The following is a 17290-nucleotide window of genomic DNA, read 5'->3' as shown; positions in this document are numbered from 1 at the left end:
TCTAGTTTCCTGGGGGGCTCAGGCAGGTTGGCTGGGACAATGCAGCCGCATGCTTGCCCTGCACTGTGAGCGTCTCACATGGTGTTGAGAGTGCTGTGTGTGGGTCTGGCTGTCTGTGTGCCAGTGCTAAACTGGGAATAGCACAAGCGGCGCCACGCCCACAGGAAAGCTGTGCAGCCTCTCGGGCTTGCTGTGAATTCTAATGAACTGGACTGTAGCAGGGAATGGCTTCAGTCAGTCTCTTTGTCCCCAGCTTGCTGATGACAGAGGTCTCCAGGACCCCTGAATGCTGAGTTGGAGTTTCCACCACTGCTCCGGCCAGCAGCATTGCAAGGTTAGGCCTGGAACTGGGAAGCCAAGTGGGAAGCTGCCATGGGCACCTGGCAATCCATGTGGATTGCAGAGTGACACACTAATTTGGCATTTCCTCACCAGCCTGCATGTCTCTAACCAGAGCTGAGCAGCTGATGCCAGCCAGATGGCTGTGCAGGGGCTGAGCAAGAGCTGTATCCGTGTGGGGTGGGCAGGAGGAGCGCAGACCAGGGATGGTGATAAACAGCAAGTGCCAGGGCTAGGGGCGAGGAGGGGAAGAAGCAGGAGCGGAGCCTCTTCCAAGAAGCAGGGAGCTGTAGGCTGAGCAACAGGAGCACAATGGCTGAGGGGGGGAGGGTTGGACTTCTCCTGGCCCTGAGAACTAGCGCCTGTTCCCCCAAGCAAAGTGTCCCCATTTTCTCTCTGCCCTCCCCTGCCATATGGCAAGCAGTCCCCAGCTTGGAGCACAGGGAGAGCCCATTGCCATACCGCTGAGGACAGCAGTGTGGGAACCAGTGATCGCACACATCTCCCCCAAGAGAACTGCACCAAGGGACAGAGTCCCGGGATGAGCAGCACTTTTTGCTCCTCTAGCCTGTACCACAGGCTGCCTAGCTTCCACTCCTAGCTGCACTGCTGTGCTTCCATGGACTTCCCATGCACTCTGCCTTGGTGCAGTCCATCTCCTTGGAGTCAGAGCAGAGTTTGTGATGGCCATTTCTCGGCCTCACCACCCTCATGATGTCACAGAGGGCAGTTCCTGGTTAGAAGGCCTCTTGGGTGGAATCCTGTGCCCTACCTAGCTGGCTGGTGGGGGTTCTGGAGTTGGCACTTAGGGTCTCATGGATAGTTAGTGGCTGCCACAGCCTTGGTGCATGCGAAGTGGCCTGAGGCCAGGGAGTCTGCACAGGAGATTGCACTGGGAAACACTGGAGAAGTGTCAAGTGCCAACAGGCTTTTTCTGATGGTCACTCCCAGCCACCGAGCAGCAGCCTCCTCTAGGGTGGACACAGCAGCTGATTGCTGGGGTCACAGAAAGGAAACATCTCTTGTGTCCTGCCAGGGCCCATAGGGAGGCAGAGTGGGGGAAGCAGGGCTGATCCCCTTGCGATCGTTGATGAGCTCAGGGGGCTGGGGCCTTGGCTAAGTGCCATCCAAGGTCAGGAAGGTGGAGCTGCAGATTGTATCTGTCTGCCCCATTGCCGGCAGGGGCAACAGTAGAGCTCCTTTGCCCTTCGGGATGATGAGCTGTCTATGCCTGGGGGCCTTGATGAGCGGAGCAGGCAGCTCTTAGGGAGTTACCCTCCTTGATTTGGGGGAGCAAGTTTTAAGTAAAATTTGCAAACAAAATAAATGTTGATGACTTTTTTAGTGACTCGCCCCCTCTGTATGCATGTGGGGCTGGATTGTCTGAGTCACAGTACAGGGGGCGCTGAGTCAGTGGAACACCATCCAGCTGCATCAGTGCCAGAGTCCAGCTAGCCCAGGATCCTGTCCGACATGTCCAGTCCAGGTGCCTCAGAGGAATGTGTAGGAAGCCTGTGGTGGGCAGTGCTGGGCTAGCCAGTTGGGGGCAGAGCCCCTGCGAACAGTCTCCAAACAAGGTTCTTTCCAATGTAGTATACCCTGACAATCTATAGGGTGAGTATGTGGGAGCAAAGGAGTCTGAATCCATGATAAAAAAACAGCTGCCTGTGGGACAGTTCAATGAAGCAGCAGAGAGGAATGATGATCGGAGCCCAGGCAGCATGCTCTGTAACGCACGTGGCACAGAGAGCTGCCTAGAACTCCCTACACAGCATCTGCTGTTTTGAGGTACAATGCACTGCCTAGAACAGCTCTGCTCACAGGGAACATGCAGAGGAGATGGACTGGTTCAGAGAGATGGAGCTAAGGTGCCTGGCTCAGTTTGGAGCATGCTCTCCATCCCTGTTCTGAAATGGCCTCCAGTGTTGAGAGAGCAAAGGAATTCCATAATAAAACATCTTGAGCTCTGCTCCTTCCCAGGCGGTGCTGGGCTCATGAGAGAAGAACAGTGCTGAGGTCTGAAGAGGGGTTCTGGTCCACCACCCCATGCACATGCTGGTTACAATCTAAGCTCTGTGGCAGCTGGGGGACAGCTAATGATCAGTGAGGTAGCTGCTGAATTCAAACCAATGTTTGAAACTGGGACATGTCAGCACCCTCTTTGTGACTCCTCATTCTGAGTGCCCTGGGGGCATAGCTTGGATGATGCATGGCTGTTACCGGTATGGCTTTTTGGGGCCATAGGGAGCCCATGGTTTAACTCATCTGAAGACCCATGTGGTTTCAGAACTGGATGGGTCCTGAGATAGCTGTCACGAGTCCCATCTGACTCCCTTTGTTCTGCTGCTTTGGTTCACGCCTCCCTGCCATGCAATCCCCAACAATCTAGTGGCTTTGGCCCTTCGTCTCTCTCCCAGAGTTGCATGCCTGGGGCTGCTGTTTAGCTGGGGCAGATGAATCATCTGCGGTCTCCCTCCCTTAGGGCTTTCTCAGCTGTGGCAGTTTTCTGCTGAGACACCCTAGTCTGAGTGAGTCAGTGCCTCACTGGCTGTGATCAGTCCTGGCCAACAGCATTCTGCAGTCCAGCTATGGGCCAATGTTTTGCCCTGGAACCCAACCGTACACTAGTGTTTCATTCACCACGGGCCAGGTGACAACAGGAGAGGAGTCCATGTTCCTTTTTATTAAGAGAGCTATTTATAGAGGTGCAGCAACTACATAGCAGAGAAGAGGAGGGTCAAATGATGTTTAATATCCTTAGACAGAACCCACACAGTAGAAACACCTGCCTCCACCCTCTCTCACCTACACTGGTTTTTGTCACTCCTATCTGCTGCTTAGTGAGTGCAATTCAGTTGAGGGTGAAACACTCAATCAGGGCATGCCAAGCACAGTTCTGCTGTCCTTTATTCACACAAGGATAAGACCCTTTATTACCGCTGCCCCAATAACAAAGTGATTTGTTAGCCAACACCAGCCAAAAGTGATAATTTGGGCAAAGCAGCTCCATCATGCTGCAGACCTAGGCAGAGTGGACATGTCTATGCAAACAAGGTCGTCTCCTGAAGTCCTCTCCCCAAGCTCATCACCAGATATCAGGGAAGAGCTCATTCAGACCCTGTGTACATTTTATTAAAAGTTTTATACCTGTCTCATTTACTGCTTTGTTGTTTAATGAACCCCAAGACCATTACATGGTGTCAGACGTGCTGAATGAGAAAGAGACTTGCAGGAGTTTTGAGGTTAACTCCTGGGTTTGAAACTGAAAGCAGAGGGAACAGGAACACATGGAGCAGCAAACAGAATGGCGAAGGCTTTTGTATGTATTTTATGAACACAATAGTAGCTTGACTAGCTTAAGACAGGAAGAAAGCCAAAATGGATGCAGTCTGCAAATGTCAGACAATGTTGCAGAGAACCAGAACAAATTCCAACATAGATTTGAATTGTATTTAGCAGCCCTAGGGGCAGAGGAGAAAAATGACAAAGTGAAATTATCTATCTTTTTGCATGTTGTGGGTGAGGAAGCATTGGAAATTTATAACAACTTTAATTTTAACAAATTTAAAATGCTACAGTGGCACAGCTGCTCTACTGCAGCTTCAATCTAGACACCGCCTATACCAATTAGGAGGTAGTGTCAGCATAGCTGATCCACCTTCCTAAGAAGCAGTAGCTAGGTTGACAGAAGACTTCCGTTGACCCAGTGCTATCTACACGGAACGTAAGTTGGTTAACTATGCTGCTCATAGTACTGGGCAACATAGTTATGCCAACCTCATTTTGTAGTGTAGACTAGGCCTAAGTTGGAAGAAGGTGAAAGCATGAAGTTTAATAAAATACTGACTAAATTTGAGGAACATTGAATGCCAAAAAAGAATGAGACCTTTAAGAGAGAGAATATTTTACATGTATGCAAAAAACTGATGATACCATAGAGCAATATGTCACAGAATTACGATGACTCACTAAACCTGTGATTTTGGTGAGCTGATAGTTTCTGGTCAGAGATGGAATCATTCGTGGCATTGAAGAGAATGTGTTAAGAGAGAGACTGCTCCATGAACAGGACAGGAAGCTGGATATGAGTCAACAGCATGCCCTTGTTGTCAAGAAGGCTAACGGCTTATTGGGCTGCATTAGTAGGAGCATTGCCAGCAGTTCGAGGGAAGTGATTATTCCCCTCTATTCGGCACTGATGAGGTCACATCTGGAGTACTGTGTCCAGTTTTGGGTCCTCCACTACAGAGGGGGGATTTGATAGCAACCTTCAACTACCTAAAGGAGGGTCCCAAAGAGGATGGAGCTAGGCTGTTCTCAGTGGTGGCAGATGACAGAACAAGGAGCAATGGTCTCAAGTTGCAGTGTGGGAGGTCTAGGTTGGATATTAGGAAAAACTATTTCACTAGTAGGGTGAAAAGAATGAGGAGTCCTTGTGGCACTTTAGAGACTAACAAATTTATTTGGGCATAAGCTTTTGGCTAAAACCCACTTCATCAGATGCATCGAATGAAAAATACAGTAAGCAGTGTATATATATATTACAACACATGAAAAGATGGGAGTTGCCTTACCAAGTGTGGGGTGGTGTCAGTTATAATGAGGCCAATTCAATTAAGGCGGAAGTGGCTAATTCTCAACAGTTGACAAGAAGGGGTGAATATTTAGCACTGACCCCCCCACTTGGTAAGTGCCACCCCTTCCCCAGCTTCCCCCTCCAGCAGCCCCCGCACTGCCCTGCCGGGCCTGTTCAGCTCGGCCCCACCGGGTCCTGCCCTGCCTCATGCAACCCGCCCCTACCGTGGGGCAGCCCGGCCCAGGGACATTGTGGGAGCCGCAGCAAAGTCCCGCCTGGAGCTGGTGCAGGAGACGAGCCTGGTTCTCAGCCCAGGCTCTGGCATTAGCCTGCAGCGGGGATCGGAGCCGCCCCCTGCTGGCTCGGTTCGGCCCAGCCCCGCTCTTAAAGGGACATGGACCCCACCGCGTGGGAGGTGCTCGGCACCGTAGCAGCGCAGAGGGGAGGCCAGCGTGGAGTGGACCCCATGAGGGCGGGGGGGGGACGGAGCAGCTGGAGGAGGAGCCAAGGGGGGGCGTGGCCAGAGGAGGAGCCAAGGGGGGGCACCTTTTTTATGTTTGCTCCCCCTGCTCTTAGAATCTGGCTACGCCACTGGTCATGACTACTATTCCACCAAGTTTCTGTTATCCCTATAATATTCGGTTTCACTTCCTGCACCAGTAACTCTAGTTCCTCCATTTTGTTACCTAGGCTCCACGCATTAGTGTACAAACATCTTAATTTTTGCCGTTTGGCTTTACTGACATCCTTTACCCAATTAGGCACAGACATTCTACCACCAGTATCACCTATTAGACTGGTATCTACACTACCCTTCCTCCTTATGTCCATTCTCATATCCACGGCTGTATCCTTTCTTACTTCGTTTTCTTCCCTCTTGATGTTAAATTCCGGCATGGAGATTACCTGGACATCTCCCAACCATCTCCCCCAAATTCCTAGTTTAAAGCTCTCTTAATTAGTTGTGCCAGCCTCCATCCTGGAAATCTATTTCCCTCCTTACTCAGGTGAAGTCCATCCCGAGAGAAGAGTCCTCTGTCCGTGAATGCTTCCCAGTGACCATACATACCAAAGCCCTCCTTATAGCACCACTGCCTGAGCCATCTGTTGATTGCCATAATCTTCTCACACCTTTGTTGCCCTTCTCTAGGAACAGGCAGAATCCCACTGAAGATCACCTGAGCCTCGATTTCCTTAAGCATCTTCCCCAGTCTGGCATAGTCTCCCTTGATACGTTCCAGCGAGAATCTAGCCATATCATTCGTTCCCACATGAAGGACAATCAACGGATTCTTTCCAGCTCCCATTAGGATCCTTTTCAGCCTCAGGTCCACATCCCGTATCTTAGCACCCGGCAGACAGCACACCCTTCTGTTCTCTGGATCAGCTCTAGTTACAGGCCTATCTATTCTTCTCAGTAAGGAGTCCCCTATCACGTAGACCTGCCTTTTCCTGGTGACGGTGCTATTCTCCGATATCCCCTGTTCCCTCTGTCTGCAAGTCCTCTTGATTTCTATTGTCCCTTGCAATCTTCCGCAACCCATCCTGTATCCTCCTGGGGCTCATATTTGGTGTTGTCTCCATTGACTCTTCCCCTCTTCCTATAGGACTAGCTGCTCTTCTCTTCTTCCTTACCCTCTCACCTTCAGCGACCACCTGCTGTGCCCCTTCTTCATTTTCCAACACCGCAAACCTGTTCCTGAGTTCTATTTCTCCTGCACTAACCGTCTTTTCCTCTGCCTGGTTCTCTTAGTCACATGCTTCCACTGTCCACTTTCCTCATGCAGCAGTCTCCCCTCAGAATTCTTTGGTCCTTCTTCCATCTACAAGTCTGAGCTTTTCCCTTCAGCCTCCTCATGTCTTTGCTCCATCATCTGCTCGAATCGCCTTCTAAACTCAATCAGAGTTTCCACCTGCATCTCCAATCCTCGGATCTTTTTTTCCATCAGCTCTATCAGGCGGCACTTCATGCAGATGAAACTCTTTTCAGGTACCCCCTCCAGGATCATGTACATGCCGCAGCTTCCACATCCAGTCATCCTCATTATGTCTTCCACTGCTGCCACATAGCCTTCCCACCTAAAACCTGTTAGTCCAGGAAACACAAACCAAAGCAAACCACCACCACTAACAGCAAAACAAATCCCCAATGGGCACCAGAACACCGGCAGAACACCACCAACTCCTTTCACTGGCCTGTCTATTCCTCTGCCTAGCTCTTCTCCGCAAAATCCCCTTGCAAACTCCCCTGTTTGTCAAGGCCCCCATCATTGAGTTTCCATTTAAGCGTGTAGCTTGGCAAAAATGTCTGTCAATGCCTGGCTCACGCTTTTAGCCCTGGTGTTGCTTAAAGCTACTGCTTCTGGCCATTGGGTGGCAAAATCTCAAAGCTGGAGAGGGCCCTTGACCTGGTCTTGAGGTTTTCCCACTCTCTGGCACACCTCACAAGACCGGACATAGGTAGAAACATCTTTACACATTCCTTCCCAGTGGAATGACTTCCCCAAAGGGTCCTTGGTGCTGTTCACCCCAGGGTGGCCACTAGGGTGAACATGGGCTAAGCTCAAGGGCTTTTCCCTATACTTAGTTGGAACTACTGACTATCTCTGAGGATGCCAGTCCTCCTTGTGCCCACCAGAAAGAGTATCTTTGTATAAGAGTCCTCCTTCTATAACAAACCTGGACCTGGACCTGAACTGAGAGGCGGTGGGTCACTCCTTGCTGCTGTCCAAGTTCATTTGAGTCTCTCATCTGCTTCCTGCTGTACTTGGAACTGCTCCCTTGATGCTGGAGACATTAGCTCCTCGCTGGGTTGTGGACTTGGGCTTGGCCTCATCAGAGGTGAGGCAGATGGTGGAGTTGTTTCCGTTAACCATGAACCGCTCTCTGTTGGTGCACAAGATGTTATTTCAGGCTCCAGTTGGGCCTCTTGTGCCGGTCTAGCTGCTGCTGCAGGTGCAGACTCTGTGGCACCCTTTGGTGTTGGCTCCCCTGACTCTGGTGGGGTTGCAAGCACGGGCTCTGGTGCTGACTGGTCAGACCATAAATGTTGAAATGGCCCACAAGCCCCTGATAACATCATCTGGCAAACCACTAAATGGCTGCACCTTAGGGATTTAAAAAATGATGATAAAGTTGCAAAAGTATGATATGGGCCTGCCCTACAGGCTGGCAAATTCATGTTTACTGCAGATGCACTTTCCAGAGCAGTGACTCCCACTACAAAACCAGAGAAGACCTTAGAGATAAAGATGCAAGCCTACATAGATACGATTGTAAAGTCAATTCCCATAGCTAACAGGAAAATGCAAAAAAATATGAAGGGAAAGGGAGAAAGATGAATCACTGGGGATCATTAAAGAAGTGATAATTAAAAGATGGGCTGAAGAATTAAGCATTTGCTGTCAAAGTATAAAAGACTATTGGAATTGCAGACATGATCTTACCAGGATGGAGTGATTTTCAAGGGCAGCAAAGTTGTAATACCAATAAACTTCAGGAAAGAAATGCTACAGAAGATCAATGAGGGTCATTTAGGAATTGAGAAGTGCAAACAATGAGCATGAGAGATGCTGCATTGACTGTGGATCCATCATGACATTACAAGCAGCGGCACAGGAGGCAGCAAACAGAGCTGCTAACAGGGGAGTTTGCGTGGGAGTTAGCAGGGGGAGGAGGAAGGGGGCCGCGCCGTGTCCCCTGTGTCTCCCTAGGTACAAGCACCAAGCGAGGCCAGGACAGCAGCAGCCATGAGCCAAGCAGCAGAGGACACACCAAGGATGAGAGCATGCAGCAGCTGCGGTATGTACCTGGTTCTAGCAGGGGACCCAGAGCAGTACTATGTATGTATGAAGTGTCGCCTAATAGAGCTGCTGGAGGAAAAGATCCAGGGCCTAGAGCTGCAGGTAGAAACCCTGATAGAGAATAGAAGGGGGTTCGAGCAGCTGATGGAGCAATGGCAGGCAGTAACTGAAGGGGAACGCCCAGGGGCACAGGTGGGAGCAGGGGCTAAGGCCAGTGAGGGGGGACCACCAGACGAGGAGGATGGGCGGTGGAAGCATGTGACTGTGAGAAGCAGGCCAAGGAAAAGGAGAGCCAGTGAGGGGGAAATAGAGCTAAGGAACAGGTTTGAAGGTTTGGAGAATGAGGAAGGGGTAAAGAATATGGTAGCTGATGGTGGGAGGCCAAGGAAAAAGAGACGAGCGGCCAGTCCCATAGATAGAGGGGAGGAGTCTATGGAGGCAACACCAAGTTTGGGCCCAGGGAGGTTACAGGATGGCTTAAGGGGAACCACAAGGGAAGATAGGAATGGAAGGAGCTTGCAACCAGGGGGAACGGGGGATAGGTTAGAGGACCGCACTGTCCCCAGGCAAAGGCAGGTCTACGTGATTGGGGACTCCATACTGAGAAGGTTGGACAGGCCTGTGACCAGGGCCGATCCGGAGAACAGAAGGGTGTGCTGTCTACCGGGCGCTAAAATACGGGATGTGGACCTGAGGTTGAAAAGGATCCTAAGAGGAGCAGGTAAGAACCCTTTGGTCATCCTTCATGTGGGAACGAATGATACTGCTAGATTCTCGCTAGACAGGATCAAGGGAGACTATGCCAGGTTGGGTAAGACGCTTAAGGAAATTGAGGGTCAGGTGATCTTCAGTGGGATCCTACCTGTCCCTAGGGAAGGGCGCCAAAGGGGTGAGAGAATCCTGACGATTAATAGTTGGCTGAGAGAGTGGTGTTACAAGGAGGGCTTTGGGATGTATGGGCACTGGGAGGCTTTTGGGGACAGACAACTGTTCTCACGGGATGGGCTCCACCTAAGTAGGGAAGGAAGTAGACTTCTAGGAGGGAGGCTGGCTCATCTGATTAAAAGAGCTTTAAACTAGACACTGGGGGGAGACGGTTGGGAGAGGCCCTGGTGCACTCCACGCCAAATTTATACATTGGGAGTGGGAACAAGAAGATAACAACAGATATAGCCAGAGGGGGATGGTTAGGTGTAAGGAAGAGGGGGGGGACAGATACTAGATCGACAGGTCATACTGGTAGTACTGTGTCCCTACCGAGCGGGGTGAGAAGAGTGAGAGGAGCCCAACAGCAAAAGGTAGGATGTTTGTTCACCAATGCGAGAAGCTTAGGTAATAAAATGGAGGAACTGGAGCTCCTGGTCCGAGAATTGAAACCGGATATCGTAGGAATAACCGAAACATGGTGGAACGATAGCCATGACTGGAGTACAGGTATGGAAGGGTATGTGCTGTTTAGAAAAGACCGATGCAAAGGTAAAGGTGGGGGAGTAGCATTGAATATCAATAATGAGGTGAAATGTAATGAAATAACTAGCAATGCAATGGTTAATACGGAGTCTGTGTGGGCAATGGTCACATTAGGGAAGAAAACTACCAGAGCCTCACCCGGGATAGTGATTGGGGTGTGCTATAGACCGCCAGGATCTAGCTTGGAGACGGATAGAGAGCTCTTTAATGTTTTTAAGGAGGTAAACACTAATAGGAACTGCTTGATCATGGGAGACTTTAACTTCCCAGATATAGATTGGGAAACAAATGCTAGTAATAACAATAGGGCTCAGCTTTTCCTAGACGTGATAGCTGATGAATTCCTCCATCAAGTGGTTGCTGAACCGACGAGGGGGGATGCCATTTTAGATCTGATTTTGGTGAGTAATGAGGACCTTGTTGAGGAAATAGTTGTAGGGGACAACCTTGGCTCGAGTGATCACGAGCTAATTCGTTTCAAAATTAATGAGAGGATAATCAATATTGCATCTGAGACTAGGGTTTACGATTTCAAAAGGGCTAACTTTACTAAATTAAGACGACTAGTTAGGGAAGTGGACTGGACCAACATATTTAGGAATCTAAAGGTAGATGACGCCTGGGGTTACTTCAGGTTGAAATTGCAGGAGTTGTCAGAGGCATGTATCCCGAGAAAGGGAAAACGGCTCGTAGGTAGCAGTTTTAGACCGAGCTGGATGACCAAGCGTCTTAGAGGGGTCATTAAGAAAAAACAGAAAGCGTACCGGGAGTGGAAAATGGGAGGGATCAGCAAAGAAACCTACCTTATTGAGGTCAGAGGGTGTAGGGATGCAGTGAGAAAGGCAAAGCGACGGGTGGAGATGGACCTAGCGAAGGGGATTAAAACCAATAGCAAAAGGTTTTTTAGCCATATAAATAGGAAGAAAACCAAGAAGGAAGAAGTGGGACCGCTTAAAACTTTAAACGGAGTGGAGATTAGGGATAATCTTGGAATGGCACAATATCTGAATGAATATTTTGCCACGGTCTTTAATGAGGCTAATGAAGGGCTAAGGAATAGTGATAGAGGGACCGATGGGAATGAAGATATGGGGGTAGACATTACGGTATCTGAGGTGGAGGCCAAACTTGAACAGCTTAACGGAAGTAAATCAGGGGGCCCGGATAATCTTCATCCTAGAATATTAAGGGAATTGGCGAGTGATATTGCTAGCCCGTTAGCGATGATTTTTAATAAATCTCTAAATTCAGGGATTGTACCGTTGGACTGGAGATTAGCTAATGTAGTTCCTATATTCAAGAAGGGGAAAAAAAGTGACCCGGGTAACTACAGGCCTGTTAGTTTAACATCTGTAGTATGCAAAGTAATGGAAAAAATTTTGAAAGAGAGAGTGGTTAAGGAGCAGGAGGCCGATGACAACTGGGATAGATTACAGCATGGATTTACGAAAGGTAGATCGTGCCAAACCAATCTGATCTCCTTCTTTGAGAAAGTAACAGATTTTTTAGACAAGGGAAATGCGGTGGATCTAATATATCTGGATTTCAGTAAGGCGTTTGATACGGTACCGCATGAGGAATTATTGGTTAAATTGGAAAAGATGGGGATCGAAATGAAAATCCAGAGGTGGATAAGGAGTTGGTTAAAGGGGAGACTGCAGAGGGTAGTACTGAAAGGGGAACTGTCGGGTTGGAGGGGGGTTACCAGTGGAGTTCCTCAAGGTTCGGTTTTGGGTCCTATTTTATTCAATCTATTTATTGCTGACCTGGGAACCAAGAGTAGGAGTGGGCTGATAAAGTTTGCGGACGACACCAAGTTGGGAGGTATTGCCAATTCGGAGAAGGATCGGGATATCCTCCAGGGAGATTTGGATGACCTTGTAAACTGGAGTATTAGTAACAGGATGAAATTCAATAGTGAGAAGTGTAAGGTTATGCATTTAGGGATGACTAACAAGAATTTTAGTTATAAGCTAGGGACGCACCAGTTGGAAGTAACGGAGGAGGAGAAGGACCTGGGAGTCCTGGTTGATCGTAGGATGACTATGAGTAGGCAATGTGATGTGGCCGTTAAAAAAGCTAATGCGGTCCTGGGTTGCATTAGGCGGGGTATTTCTAGTAGGGATAAGGAAGTGCTAGTCCCGTTATATAAGGCGTTGGTGAGACCTCATTTGGAGTATTGTGTGCAGTTTTGGTCTCCCATGTTTAAGAAGGATGAGTTAAAACTGGAACGGGTACAAAGAAGGGCCACTAGAATGATCCGAGGAATGGAAGGCCTGTCGTATGACAGGAGACTTGAGGAGCTCGGTTTGTTTTCCTTAACCAAAAGAAGGATAAGGGGAGATATGATTGCACTCTTTAAATATATCAGAGGGATAAATACCAGGGAAGGAGAGGAATTATTTCAGCTCAGTGCTAATGTAGACACGAGGACAAACGGATATAAATTGTCAGTCAGGAAATTTAGGCTTGAAATTAGACGAAGGTTTCTAACCATCAGGGGAGTGCAATACTGGAACAGCCTACCGAGGGAAACAGTAGGGGCGAAGGACCTCCATGACTTTAAGCTCAAGCTAGATAAGTTTATGGAGGAGATGGTATAATAGGATAACGGGCTTAGTCAATAGGTCAATTAAGTGCCAAACTGGTACTTAATTGGGTCAAATTGGGTCAATGATATGATATTCTTAACCTCTTTCAGAGGGTATGGCTGGAGAGTCTTGCCCGCATGCTCGGGGTTCAGCTGACCGCCATATTTGGGGTCGGGAAGGAATTTTCCTCCAGGGCAGATTGGCAGTGTCCCTGGAGGTTTTTCGCCTTCCTCCGAAGCATGGGGCAGGGGTCGCTTGCTAAAAGAGTGGGTAGATCGGCTAATGTGGCCTGCATCTTGCAGGAGGTCAGACTAGATGATCATAATGGTCCCTTCTGATCTTGAATTCTATGATTCTATGATTCTATGATACTTATGTGGTAGGAAACTGCTTTTCATGCTTGAAATACAAGCTATGCCAACAGGCGGAGGTGCTGAGATCTTGTCCAGTTCCACAAAGGTTTTACGAGAAGGCAGGCACTGACCTATTCATCTGGCAATCAAAACACTATTTAATAGTCACAGATTATAATTTGCTGTGTATCCAGAAATTTGCACACTGCACAGTATTAGTAGTAAATCAGTGATAGCTGGCATGAAAGGAATATTTTCCAGACATAGAACTCCAGCCCAGACATCAACACAGGAATGAAACAGTCCCACAACCCGAGCCCCATGAGCCTGAGTCCGCTCTCATGAGCCAGCCGCAGGTTGGTTTTTTTTGCTGTGTAGACATACCCATAGAGACTGGCCAACCTGCCTGGGAAAGGGTTATTTGAGGAATGACAGCGGTGACACCTCACTCCAGGGTGATGGTAACATTGCCTCTCTAGGTAGTGACATGGTGGGTATATGGAGCGTAATTTATGGCAATGCACAAGTTGAAATGAGAATTTAAGGTATGCATTATTAGATAGTTGTTAGCTGTTTATATATGTCACTCTTCTGCCAGTTGGCGTTGGCAGCAATAAGGGCTACATCTAGGGGTTCCTCTTAAAAATACAAAACAGAACAGGCTTGTGCCACCCTCCCCCCATAATAATCTAGGAAAATGTAAGTCTGTGTATAAGAAAAGATAACTTTTCATAAAAGGGAAAGGGAACCCAGCATTAGTTTGGGAAAACACCATACCCACATTGAAAAACAAGCAATACTAATAAAAAACCCATCTCCACAGTGTCTCAGTTTCCCACCTTGCAATGGGAAAGTGTAACGATGCTGCCTCTGGCGGGACACAACTGAAACTATCAATTCAGGACAAATTGCTTAGAGCAGGGCAGTTAAAGCCCAAGGCTGGGTTTTCTTTACCATTAAGGCACGCTAAACCAGCCAAACAGAGAGGACCTTGGTTTCACCCCACTGCCTAACCATAAGGGTACGTCCATACTACCCGCCCGGGTCGGTGGGTAGCGATCGACTTCTCGGAGTTCGATATATCGCGTCTCATCTAGACGCGATATATCGAATTCCGAACGTGCTCCCGTCGACTCCGGAAGCGTCGGGGGAGCCGCAGACTTCGATCCTGTGGCATCTGGACGGGTAAGTAGTTTGAACTAAGGTAGTTCGAGTTCAGCTACGCTATTTGCGTAGCTGAACTTGCGTACCTTAGTTCGACCCCCCCCTTAGTGTAGACCAGGCCTTAGTCATAAAAGCAATTTCCTGAGGGCTGGACTACACTACGATTTTATAAGCAATGCGGCTACACAATCAACCGTGTTCCGTCGATTTAAAGGGCTCTTAAAATCGACTGCTGTACTCCTCCCCTATGAGGGGAGTAGCGCTAAAATCGACCTTCTTGGGTCAAATTTTGGGTAGTGCAGGCACAGTGTTGTGCAGTTCAATGGTATTGGCCTCCGGGAGCTATCCCAGAGTGCTCCAATGTGACCGCTCTGGACAGAACTTTCAACTCCGATACATTAGCCAGGTACACAGAAAAAGTCCTGGGAACTTTTGAATTTCATTTCCTGTTTGGTCAGTGGGGTGAGCTCAGCAGCACAGGTCACCATGCAGTCCCAGAATCACAATTGAGCTCTAGCATGGAGCGAAAGGGAGGCACTGGATCTGATTGCTGTATGGGGAGAAGAATCTGTGCATGCAGAACTCCGATCCAGCAGAAGAAATGCTAATATATATGCCAAAAATTGCACAGAGCATGGTGGAGAGCGGCTACACCAGCGATGCACAGCAGTGCCGCTTGAAAGTTAAGGAGCTCAGGCAAGCCTACTACAAGACAAAGGAGGAAAACAGTCACTCTGGGTCAGAGCCCCATACATGCTGCTTCTATGATCAGCTGCATGCCATTCTGAGGGGGTGGGGGAACCCTATCAGTGCCCCATCACTGTCCGTGGACACCTGCAAGGGGGAGTCTCATGCAACATGGAGGAGGATTTTGTGAATGAAGAAGAGGAGGAGGAGAATGCACAGCAGGCAAGTGGAGAATCCGTTCTCCCCAGCAGCCAGGACCTTTTCATCACCCTGGAGCCAATACCTTCCCAAGGCAGGTTCCTGAAGGCGGAGAAGGCACCTCTGGTAATTACACTACAGGGGTTAAAAGCAATTGTGTTTAATGTTTGATTTGCACTGAAGAATTGGGATGCATTCGCAGCCAGTACAGCTACTGGAAAAGTCTGTTAACGTGTCTGGGGATGGAGCGGGAATTCTCCAGGGACATCTCCATGAAGCGCTCCTGGAGGTACTCTGAAAGCCTTTGCAGAAGGTTTCTGGGGAGGACTGCCTTATTTCGTCCCCCACAGTAGGACACTTTACCATGCCAAGCCAGTAGCAAGTAGTCTGGAATCATTGCACACAAAGCATGGCAGGGAATGGTCCTGGGTTCTGGTCGCATTCATGCAGCCTTCGGTCTTTATCTTTCTGTGTCAGCCTCAGGAGAGTGATATCATTCATGGTCACCTGGTTGAAATAGGGGAATTTTTGTAAGGGAACAGTAAAAGGACCTTGTTCATGCTGGGCTGTTTGCGCTTGGCTGAAAGGGATTGTAAGCCGGGGGGTCCTTCGCTACCTCCGCCGGCGGCGGTGGAGGGGTCCCGGGCACGTCCCTCGGGCAGGGGGGACGCTGGCCAATGCCCACGGCGCGCCCCTCAGACAGGGGAGCGCCGGTCGTAGTCCCTAGCGTGCCCCTCTAGCAGGGGAACGCTGGCAAACGTCCACAGCGCGCCCCTCAGACAGGGGAGCACCGGTCGTAGTCCCTAGCGTGCCCCTCTAGCAGGGGAACGCTGGCAAACGTCCACAGCGCACCCCTCAGGCAGGGGAGCGCCGGTCGTAGTCTCTAGCGGGCCCCTCTAGCAGGGGAACACTGGTAACTGTCCACAGCGTGCCCCTCAGGCAGGGGAGCGCCGGTCGTAGTCTCTAGCGTGCCCCTCTAGCAGGGGAATGCTGGCAAAAGTCCCAAGCGTGCCCCTCTAGCAGGGGAACGCTGGCAAAAGGCCCGAGCGTGCCCCTCTAGCAGGGGGACGCAGGCCAATGTCCAGGTAGATGAACCTCCGGGTCGGTCGGGTAGACCGCGGCGGGCAGCTCCGGCTCCTCGAGGGTTGCCGGGTCCTCCGCCTCCCCGGAGTCGGCAGCTGGGTCGGGCAGAAGCGGCTCGGCGTCGGGCCTTACCTCCGTCCGTGGTGCCTCCCGTCCGGAGCAAAGGGCCCTGCCCTTTGTATTCCTTGCTCCGCCCCTCCCACAGCTGGGGACGGAGCGAACGTGCCCTGGCCCCGCCCCCTCCGGCGGAGACCGCGGCGCGTCCCGGTTCGCTCTGCCCCTCCCACAGCTGGGGACGGAGCGAACGCGCCCTGGCCCCGCCCCCTCCGGCGGAGACCGCGGCGCGTCCCGGTTCGCTCTGCCCCTCCCACAGCTGGGGACGGAGCGAACGCGTCCTGGCCCCGCCCCCTCCGGTGGAGACCGCGGCGCGTCCCGGTTCGCTCTGCCCCTCCCACAGCTGGGGACGGAGCGAACGCGCCCTGGCCCCGCTCCCTCCGGCGGAGACCGCGGCGCGTCCCGGTTCGCTCTGCCCCTCCCACAGCTGGGGACGGAGCGAACGCGCCCTGGCCCCGCCCCCTCCGGCGGGGAACACGGTGCGTCCTGGACCGGCTCAGTAGGGGGCCACCCCGGCTCCCTACATACCCCACCCCTCAAATCCAGGTCCCGTACATCGGAGCTGGCATCCTCAGCCTCGCCGAGGCGGGACAGGAAATCCGCATTAGTGTCCTCGCGCCCCGCCCGGTGGCGAACCGAAAAGGTGTAGGGCTGCAACGTGAGGTACCACCGTTGAAGCCGGGGTTTTGTGTCCTTCATTTCATTAAGCCACTTCAGGGGGGCGTGGTCTGTAACAAGCGTAAAGGGGGCACCAAGGAGGTAATAGCGGAGGGCGTTCACTGCCCACTTAACGGCCAGGGCCTCTTTCTCCAGGACGGAGTAGTTCCGCTCCCGGGGGAACAGCTTCCGGCTCAAGTAAACAACCGGGTGCTCCTCCCCGTCCACCTCCTGGGAGAGGACCGCCCCAAGTCC

This window comes from Mauremys mutica, chromosome 7, assembly GCF_020497125.1.
Source record: "Mauremys mutica isolate MM-2020 ecotype Southern chromosome 7, ASM2049712v1, whole genome shotgun sequence".
Lineage (NCBI taxonomy): Eukaryota > Metazoa > Chordata > Testudines > Geoemydidae > Mauremys > Mauremys mutica.
The sequence above is the reverse complement of the archived record's forward strand: the minus strand, read 5'-3'. Positions refer to the sequence as shown.